An 11,194-nucleotide genomic window follows, 5' to 3' on the forward strand; every position below is an offset into this window, starting at 1 on the left:
GACTGCTTTGATTTCAAGGTGATGTAAAACCAGAGCAGCACACTGTTGACACGGACCCATTGTTTCATACCAGCGGAAATGCTGTTGAGTTAATGGGACAGGTCCTGACTGATTCAGACCAGAATCTGTGATTGGAATTAGCCAACCGAAGCAGATTATTTGATCCTAGTGGAGACCTTTTAGTCATCTAACTTCCCCAGGCTGTAGATAAATCAAGTGTCAGGTAGCTGATACGGTGAAGGGCCAGAGCAAAGAGTGGCATGCGGAGGCTGTAATGAAATTCCTGAAGTCCATCAAATTTCTCCTTGGGCAGAGACAATGCAGGACCAATTTATATAGAAGTCCTGTGGGATCTATCCTGTAAGGTCATAAGCCTAAATTTGTGCAGACGACAGTGCAGAGCCAGGGTGAAGCAGTACGCTACAGCAATCGAACGTGCAGGTCATGTATCATGGCAACACATGATAATGCAGAAGGAGACAACGGATGGTAACTGGGCAAGAGATCCCTTGTGCCAAGACTCATGTCGATGATGTCACACCCTTGGCAGAGCTTTGTAAGTACTCTCAAATGTCTGTTTGGAGATGCAGACCACAGCTTTGCCTTCTGTTCCACTGAGTTATGAAAATGGCCTCAGGAAAGAGGTGTCCCCTGGCAAAATCTCCTGTCGCAGCACACTGGCTGCCCATCTCCACCCAAAGGGTGCTGTATAGCAGTAGCCCTGCCTACATCACATCCCTTCTTGAACTTCTTGAAACAGAAAAACTCCATGTACTTACAAATTATTTTATTTATTCTGTTAGAATAGCAGATTCCCTTGTTGCTTATGTTTTAATACCCATCTATGAATTTGGAAAAGTCATAGCAATTTGCCCATACATGAAAAACTACCAAGCAGGGTTTTCTTTCCAGTCATCTCTGCCCCTTGTCTGAAGCTTGAAGACATTGGATTCGATACAGCATTATTATTTAATGATGTATTCTTCTGTATCAAGGCCATTAGTAGATTATGTAAGTACCTAAATGAAGCTCATGAGCACTTCTAACATCTTACTGAATTAACATTCAATTAAATTTATGCTAAACTGTGTTAAACTGCAGAAGCCCAGCATCAGAAATAGGAACCCCTGGTTCCTCCTGTGCATACTAGGAAAGCACTAGGTCCCTTTCAGAAAGGAAATCTAAATTCATCCTGAGCATCATTTGGACGTCTGAGTCAAAGGTTTAGTAACATGTCTAGCCAAGCCACAGAACGTTTTCACATCTGGATGTGTCCCATTTGCTAAACTGCTTCAGTCTGTGAACAATTCCAAAATACACTCGGCTTTATTATTGTAAAAGAATGTAATGTTATATAACCAAACGTGAAAGCACATATTGTGGAATATTTCAGAAAGAACAACATGTTAAAACTGCACTTTTAAAACAAGGTTTGAATTTAACGGAGAAAATGGCCTCAACTGGTCTGCATATGTCAATAGTTTACTTTACGTAATCGGCTGAAGGCAGAGCAGACTGCCAGGAGAACTGCTTTTAAAATTAAAATCACACCGGTGGAATGGGAGTAGCTTTCTAACCTTCAGAGCAGAGATGGGCCTAAGCCGCAAATGTCAGATCTGGGTTGTTCAAAAGTTTGAAGCACTTAGATCCTGGGGTATTGCCCCGCTACAGCTTTGAAGCAGATTTAGAAGTTATCCTCAAGGAATTATGGCTGTGTCTCTCTTTATAGTATACAAAGAAATCCTGAAAGGTTATAAAAATAAGATCTTGGGATGAGGTGGATTTTCTATGAAATATTAGCAATATCAAGGCTGACTTTGTCCTGGTTTTATTGAATGCCTTCTTAGGCTCTGAAAAGCATCCTGAGTGCTTCTTCACCCTTTACTTCTAAGTTGAGGGCTGCCAAAATATCAACAAAGCTCATTCCAGGCCCAGGTATGTAGCTGTGTTAGGAGGGAGATTGTGGTACCGTGGAGAAATGCCAGCCCAGACCTTTCAGAGACCTTTTGGAAAGGCCTTTAACTTGCCCATATCTCAGATTCCTGCCTATAAAAAAGAGAAGTAGTCTTCCACCTTAGAACAGTACTGGGGGAATATGTGATAAATATGACTTTTTGCTTGCAAAAGGCACCACTTACTGACAAGACATCGTGGTAGAGAAAAGGTGTTAAAGATTTTCATACTCAGGCATAAGCACCAGGTTTAATATAAAAGAGAGGAGTAGACACCAGAGAGGACTCCTTTTTAATTCTTTGAGGTTTCTTTTATGTATCATAAAGATGGACCATCTGTAAGCTGTCTGTTTCTCTGGAGTTTTTATTATGCTGCAGAATTGCCTTTTTTTTTCTTTTTAATTAGGAGTTTAATAGCTCATCAGCTAATCGTGGTCCTCTCTGTCACTTTCTAGGCTTGACGAAAAGAACCCTTGTTTTCTGGATGAAGAACGGACAACTAACAATCCCCAGGATAACACCGCTCCCCATTTCTGCACTGCTATTATCTAAGGAGGATACCAGCGTGCTTAATAAACCGTGGGCAAACTCTGCCTCCTAGATATGCAGCTTCCCTTAGATGCATTGAAGAGTATGAATGTGGTTCTCTTTGTGCAGATCTCTCTCTCTTGTTGCATTTCAGTAGCAGGCAGTCTCTGTGGTGGGAAACACAGCGGCCTTTCCCATTCTGTGCCACCAGGATTACACAAAGGAAGGGAAGTGAGGAATACGTCATCCAACTGAAACTACAGAGAAAATTCAGGAAGAAAGAAAAACATCTGAGTTGGAATGTAGCCACGTCTCAGAGGTTAACACCCTACTTCTGTGAAAAGTGCCATAGTCGTAATGACAAAAAAGTGGTCAAGGCCTCATGTTTCATTCAAAGGAAGGTTTTTCAATACAATTTCCATTTAAAAAAAATCAAAATTCAGAGCAATGCAGTTCTTTCTAGGCACACTAAAGTTATGGGTAAAATATGCAACAAATAGGATACCTTTTTTGGTTAGGAAATCTTTAAAAATGTGGCATGTGTCAGAATCCAGTGAGTACATCAATTAATAATTCTCAGCCTATGGTTTATTTGTGAATCATTTTTTTGCATACTTTACTATGAATTACTCATGTTGTGTGGCCGATTGCTTAAGGCTTTGTCTTCACTGCAAAAGGCATCTGTTCTTCACTTGGAGGTACCTGGGCCAGACCAGCTTTGCTCCCCTCAGCTGCATTTCTCCTTGTGTTTGCAGATAGAAACCACTGTGCCTTGCTTCCATTAGGATTTATACTGGGATAGCCAGCTGGAGAAAGACAGCTATTTTAATGGAAAAAACCACTGGGCTTATGTTTGTTTTTTGTTTGCTTTGCAGCAAACATGTCATTTTTGTCCAAGACATTGTTTCAGCTCCCTAATTGAATGACGGAAATTTTTAAAGCAGAACAATGAAATGGCATTCTTCTGAAAAAAAAATCTGGTTGTCATCCAACTATTTGCAAATAATTCTGATTGCAGAAGCCAGAGTAAAACAAACTCATTAAAGTATTTGTGAATACATTTGGTATTTTTCAATAGATTCTGCTTACTACCACACTTGGGCATTGCTCTGTGCAGAGAAGGGAATCCTATTTCCTGTCCAGCAACACCAGTTTCTCACCCATTTGATCCTACTCAGTAAATAAAGTCATGCACCATAGCAGCTCAGCCTTCCTCCGTCTTATGCTCCATGAAGCTTTAAACTCATTCTGATAAGAAACAAGATATCTGGAGGTAAGCAAGAGGCCCAGCTAAATATATAACTGAATTAAAAGCTCACTTTTTGAATGCCTTTCTTGTTATTTAAGGTCTGCTTGTCAAGTGAGGTGACATTCAGCATTGAGCTGGATCTCAGAATCTCAGCCTTAGTCATTTCTGCTTAATGCAATAACCTCTTGAATGAAATAGTTTATTTCCTGGCAAAGGGCTTAACAGAGAAATTAGACTGTGCTCTGGCATGGCACTTAAATTGGCTTCCAGAAAGCTTGTGATTATCTTCTGAAGCTGGCTGAGCCAAGAGTCTGTTCTTTATCACTGCTTCTTGGTCTGTTCTCTCCTTTTCATACCAGGTCCGCACAGAACTTCAAGCTAATGATTGGGACTGCTTGGGAAACTGCTCTAATTTGGTTCAGGACATCACTTCTAATTTTTTTGAGCTTCATTTTGTTGCTGCAGCCTGTGTCTTGTGCCCATGTAGGAACCTTGATCATCATCTTCTGAAAAAATGACTCAAACTCTTAACTGACTGCTAATAATCTCAGTTATTATTGATTATTCTTCCACCCATCTTTCCTTTCACCCATCTACTGCTCCACCCGCTTAGTCTTCCAAAGTCAAAGTGCTGAACTTCACAATTTTCTTCTAGTCTAACACCCACTGAAGTCAAAGATTAATATTGACTTCAGTGTCTCTAGGTTATTGTCTAGGTCTAGAAGGACATTTTCAAGTTATGATACTCATCATAGCTTAAGAGATAAGTGCTTACCTCCGGGCGTGTAATTCACCGTGCTAAGTAGGCACTTACTTAAATAATAGAATTATCTTTTTCAGCTTCTGCAAAAAGAATTATGTCTCATTCCTAGCAGATAGGTACCATTATCATCGTTCGAGGACACACTAGTATCTCAACAGAGAAGCCAATATTCAACCAGTGTATTAATGAAATTATCTTCTCTCTCTGAAAGGTTGTCCCTCCAGAAAAAGACAGGAACATGTGGGATGGAAGAGCTGTTAAAGCTTCCATTACTGCTGTTTATGCTATTCTTGTTTTTAATAATGTCCAAGAAGACACATTATTCTGTAAACATGAGCTTATCAGATGGACAGTCTGACCGTGTAAAAGAAAAAAACACTTTCATTATCAATATAATAAATCATTCAAAAAGGACTATAGAATGACTTTCTTCTGTCCTTGAGACATACCCTCTACAGGTAAAGTGGTAGGTCATCTCCCCGTGATTCATTTTTTAGCCTATTAGTTTGGAAATGCCCACAAACTCACGGAGAATGCCAGGCAGTATGAGGTTTGTGACAGACATTCCCATGTAGGGAAGTGGGACTGCAAGTGTGAAACATTTTTCAGTGTGCTGCTGGCCAGTCTTGAAATCATTACAACTTGCAGTCTAGAAGTGAGTCACTAGGAGGTGAAAAACTTCAGATCCCTTTTTACTAATCCCTTGAGCTGATCAGGCCCTTTCCTCTCTTGGGCATGAATGAAAAAATTAATTTTCCAGACTGCTTAAAACAACATCTCCATCTAAGTATTTTTGCATATGTGGGCAAAACATGCAAAACCATTAAACCAACAACAGAAAAGTCCAGAGGAACATGAGCTATTTTAAAGTGACCAAATGTCACAGAGGATCCTTCTTGAAACTTAGGCAGTTTGCTGGAGAAAAAGACCCTTTCCATGGTTTGTTCCATCATCCTGGAGAACTAACTCTACAACAGGAATACAAACCTGTTTAATTTTGGAGAGTGATCAAAAGTAGGAAGAAGCTCATAGAAACAACTTTTGCTCTATTGACTAACAACGGGATATTGAGTTAAGGGAAGAAAAATGCAGGAACCACTGCTTGCACGGTGCCATAAGAAAGGTGCTTCAACCCTGATCTGAATTGCTGGCAACTCCCAAGAAGTTTAGGTGTAGCTGGTCAGCACCAGGTTCCAAAGCTGAAACCTACAGAGAAGTTACTGGCAGTGTGCAGGGAACTTGCTCTCCTCTCCCTTGCTTTCCAGCCACTAAATTGCTTTAAAGGAGAACCTAAAAATACAGAAAATGCTTCCTGATAAATATTTTTCCACGTACACCATTTCTGTACTTGTCATAGGGCTGTTATGAGAGTGAAATGTTCTACCAGCCACTCTCTCTGCTAAGAAGCCCAGCACATAATGACTGCGTTTGAGAGCCGGGAATTTGAATGTCAGTACATCCAAAGCAGAGGAAACCCAAAGAACTTCATAGCTCTAACAGGGATGTGGAAAAGCTTCCTGGTTTAAAAAAGTAATAATAATAATAAAAAAGCCTGTGAAAACTGGTAACTCCACATTTACGCCTGGTGTTATGTGATCCTTCCTCCCTTTGAGTTACAGTGGATACCTTGTTCCACCTTCAGAAAACATCCGGCTCACTGGAAGGAGGATGTTTGTTCTGTTCTTCTGAAGAAGTTTGAAGCACAGCCCAGTCTGGGGCCCCGATGAAAGGCTTCATGATGCCACACTCCCTTGAGGAGATTTTGAAGGAATCTAATTTGCTGTGAGATACAAATGAAACCGTTTACTTGAACAGGTTTTTCCCTTTCGTGCGTAACGCAATCCTCCTTTTAAGCTGGTGGTCGTCCAGTTTTGCTGAGGCACACACTGACCTGTTGTGCATATCCAGTTATAAGGTTAAAAAATATTGAGTGCTCTGGCTAGCATGGCTGGGTTATTTGCAATTAAAAATTACCAGAATTTTCAAATTTGCTGGCCAAATTTTTGGCCCTAGCAACATGTTTCTCAGCTGATAATCTAGGTCACCTGGATATTTTTAAAGCTGATGTCATTCTTTGTTTCTTTATGATGACCGCAGAAGGTATAAAAAGAGTTTCTGTCTGTCTGTTTTACATTTATCCTGGAAAAGAGATTGGAGAACTTGCAAGAGTCTTATATAAAGTAACCAAAGAATTAATCTTAACAGGACAAAGTATTTTGTCCACTGTTTAAAGCATAGAATTTTCATTTATGTCTGTTGTTGCTACCCATTAACTCCAATTTCTGGCACATACCCTGAAGAAAAACATACCTGTTCAAGATCCCATGCCTTATATTTATTTAGCAGAAACTGCTGAAACAAAGGAGAAAGCCGATTTCCAGATTTTTAACAGATAAACAACAATCAAACAAATTCCCAGACAAGAAGATTGTGATGCCTCTAAAAATACACAAGTGAAACCATCTCTGTCTCAGATGCCTGGTTCTTATATTAAAACCAGGGCAGTTTATCTTCCTACACTGCACCACTGTGAGAAGATCAGTGGTGCTGTGTGCGTCAAATTCCCCTGAAACTGCAATCTTGTCCTCTTTATCTAATAACTGGCCAACTGGGGCCATGCTTGGCTGCTGTTGACATCAATGATTCTACTGAAGCGACAAAATAAACAGTTAAATGCCAGAAGCGCTCACCCACAGAAAAGCATCCCTACAGTCAGAATTACTTTAGTTTTACAGTAGCAGAAATGGAGTCAGACACTTGCTCCATATCATTCTCAGCCATGCTAATGACAAGTTCACTGAAGATGGCAGCTTCTGCCTCTAAATGCAGGATGGAAATAAAACAAAAATTTTGCCTTGCAAGGTTTTTTCGGACTACGTGTTTGGCTTGCAGTGCTGGTCCTTATGTCTGTACTCCGCTCTGGTGAGACCCCACCTGCAGCACTGCGTCCAGCTCTGGGGTCCTCAGCACAGAAAAGACATGGACCTGTTGGAGCGGGTCCAGAGGAGGGACACAAAGATGATCAGAGGGATGGAACACCTCTGCTGTGAGGAAAGGCTGCGAGAGCTGGGGTTGTTCAGCCTGGAGAAGAGAAGGCTCCGGGGAGACCCTACTGCAGCCTTTAGGCTTAAAGGGGGCTTATAAGAAAGATGGGAACAGACTTCTTAATAGGGCCTGTAGCAATAGGACAAGGGGTAATGGTTTTAAACTAAAAGAGGGGAGATTCAGACTAGATATAAGGAAAAAAATTTTTACAATGAGAGTGGTGAAACACTGGCACATGTTGCCCAGAGAGGTGGTCCATGCCCCACCCCTGGACACATTCAAGGTCAGGCTGGACAGGGCTCTGAGCAACCTGATCTAGTTGAAGATGTCCCTGCCCATGGCAGGGGGATTGGACTAGATGATCTTTAAAGGTCCCTTCCAACCCAAACCATTCCATGATTCTAAGATCTGTTCAGTAGATGCCAAACCCATTGCTTAGAAAAAGTCAAACAGTTGCCATGCTCTGCCAGTACAGCCTGCTCCTGTAAAGCCACTTCAGAGCGATCTTGTATCTACCACAGAGCTAGAAAGGCTTAAAAGCATTTTTATCAATCAGGCTTCTTGTTTGTTAAGTAGCAAACGAAGTGGATCAGATTGTTTCAGTTCCAGCTCCAGCGGGTACAGCTGCTATTTGATCTTGTCATGTTCCTTTCAAGCCTCGCTGTGTGAAAGTGGTGACATTTTTATTTGTTTATTTGCAAAAAGTCCTTGTGAACATATCCACTGCTCCATTTGGGGGTAATTTCATGGTGTTCAAATGACTTTTAGTTTTTAATCCTTCTCTTGCTCCCACATGGGAAGCTACAGAAAACTGTTTTCACTTCTGACATCTCAAGCAGGAACAGTCCACATCTGGGTTTGACTTCTTTTGACGACATTCAAGAAATTCCATTGCTAGAGGAGTTCTGCAAAGAAATACAAGGAGACAAAATCATCATTACATAATGCCTTGGTCTGGATGTCTTGGACCAGGGAAGCTAGCCAGAAATACTGTCTTTATTTTATGTGATGGACTCAGACCCCTTGAGCTCCACTGATTTTTGGACTGACAGGGGTGACACAGGTGTGCCTCCTCTGAAAATCTCAACCCCAAGAGCAACTACAGCCAGTCTGGCCTCTGGCATAAATTAAAGCAAACTCAGAGAGACATCAACTCTACTGCTCATTACTCCAGCAATACAACCTTACAGGCAAATTTCAAATTTGCCTTTAAAAGAGTATTTATAAAGAGCATAATCTTGTTCAAGTGGTGTAAGAGCACCTTGAAATAGCCTCTATGCATTATATAGGATGAAAGCAACTGATTAGATACCCTACATAAACATGCTCTTGGCTTTGTGGTTTATCCATTACAGCACTAAAAAAATGCTATGTGAAAATTCACTTTAAACATTTCATTAACCTTCTTAACTCTGACCCAGCATGATGATACATGCTGAGAAACTAACAATATATTTTACATAGCAAATATATGTCTCTGTCCCAGTAGTTTCTGAGCACAGAATAAATAAACGTGGATTTTCCAGTTGTACCAGCTGAGGAAATTAAAGACCCTCCTCAGTAAAGCACTTTTAGCATCTCGTTAATTTGAATAGCTCCCAGGGAAAGCTCTAAGCAAAATAAATGACCCCTTCCCTTAACAAGAAGTTAGGGGCAGCAAATAAGCAAATTTGCATATGGGAAATACTTATTCACCGGCACTAAATGTTTCCTGTTCAAATTAGCAACAGAGAAGAATCTTAAGTTTCTATAGTGTTTTACTGAGGAGCTAGGAAGTTAATGGGAGAAGATACTACTCAAGTCTACCTCAGAAAATAGGCTAAAGCCAGCACTGATAATTCTGCTGAAGTACTCCCATGTTCTATATTAAATGGGCTTTTATTTGCTTGTTTAAATTCATACCTGAATAAGATAGGTCTGAGGACGGTGCAGGATTAATGCAGGTGGATTCTAGTAATACACCTTTGCAGGGTCTTTTAAAAAATATATATAGCAACTATAAGGGCAAAGATTAACTTTGCCAAGATTTTCAGAAGTGTCTATGATTTTTTGTACTACCCATTTACATTGTGACAACTGAAAAGGGCTCAATCTCACAGCTGAGGAGCACAGTTTTTCCAAAAACAGGCTTTCTGAGATATTTCAAGGAGGCCACTTGGATATTAAAGATGTTAGTGCATTCAGATCATCAGTATCTTTGGACAATGTTAGCCACAAGGGAACCAGCTTCTTAATAATGTTGCAAGCTGTGTGAGATAACCAGCTTGGCTTTACTTTTCTGGCTAGCTCATAATGCAGCCCCTTCTGAGAAAAGCAATGAAAACAGTTTGCTTGAAGTATTGCAAGAGGCTGTACCATTAGGGAAGCAGAAAAATCTTATATTCCTCTCTCTGTGTGACAAAATCCAACCAAAAATGCTCAGATGTCCTCTTTAAGCGACCTAAGAGAAGCTACCTCACCATTTTGGCAGCCATCCAGAGTGTGCATTTTGTGTCCAAAGTTGGGGAAAAAAAGGCCATAGAGGCAAATGATTTTTCAGGAAGATTGACACAAAAAAAAGCAGTTGGAGTATTTTTAAGAGAAGCAAATATTTCACACAGGTTTACTTTCAAAGGCCTGGCTGTGGCTTTTGTTTAGTTTCTTTTGTACTTGGCTAGATCCCAGTGTACGATTTGCAGAACATGATCTGCCTTTCCTGTACCTATGGGTTTTTTGGTAGCTCAGGATTAGCATCTGTTAAAAGCCGCATCTTGGAGATCTCAAGGCAGCACATTCAACTGCACTTGCCAATACCTTATGTTAACAAGATCAGTAGCAGTGTGGGGGTTATATGACCCGGGCAATAGCTCATCTTGGGCACCTCATCAGTCATTAGCAGTCACTGTAAAAGCAATAGTTTTCCAACAGTGACTGAAGACGGATATCAAATGTAATAGCAGCCAGAATTAAGTGTTTTTAGATTGGGGGGCTTTTGTTTAAACAGCTGTTTAGATGGCATAAGACTGGCCCATTGCAAATAGGTAGCTCTTTCATATGGAGCACTGCACATACATACAAATAATACCATAAAGTAAACCTAGAAAAGTAAGTTCTGTCTCTCTCAATTGCACGGGTGCCCCAGTGCATGTTGGCTGCCCTATTCCAGTGATGCACAGCAGCCACAAATCTACTGGGATGCCCGATGTGATATAAACAGCACAAGGTAGCAAGAACGTGCTGGTAAATCTGACTCAGAAAAAGAGGGCACACATGCATGTATAAGGGATGTGAGGACAGTCTGTAGCTTGGTTTAAGAGCTGTGCATTTAAATCTGCAGAGAAAGCATGTGACGCAGAGTTGTGTAAGGAGTTTGAAACTCCGCTATCACTATATCACTGCCATTCCGTCTGTGTCAGCAGGAGCATCCCACTGCACTAGACAGAGAGTCTGGCCTTGGTGGGGAGAGAGGTGGAGGAGAGAAGACGGACGAAGCTGAGAATGGAGTGCAGAGATGAAGAAAATGTCTTCACGTCACCCCCACCTCTGGCTTTTATTTGAGCATTGTCTTTATCCCCCTTCCTGCATCCCACAAAAGCTTCATATTGTTGTGCTGTCAGCAAGAGAACTGTTCTACGCTGAATATCCAGCCTAAATCACACGAAGGCTGAGAGCTCCTCA

The sequence above is a fragment of the Harpia harpyja genome, chromosome 17, assembly GCF_026419915.1.
Source record: "Harpia harpyja isolate bHarHar1 chromosome 17, bHarHar1 primary haplotype, whole genome shotgun sequence".
In the NCBI taxonomy this organism is placed as follows: Eukaryota; Metazoa; Chordata; class Aves; order Accipitriformes; family Accipitridae; genus Harpia; species Harpia harpyja.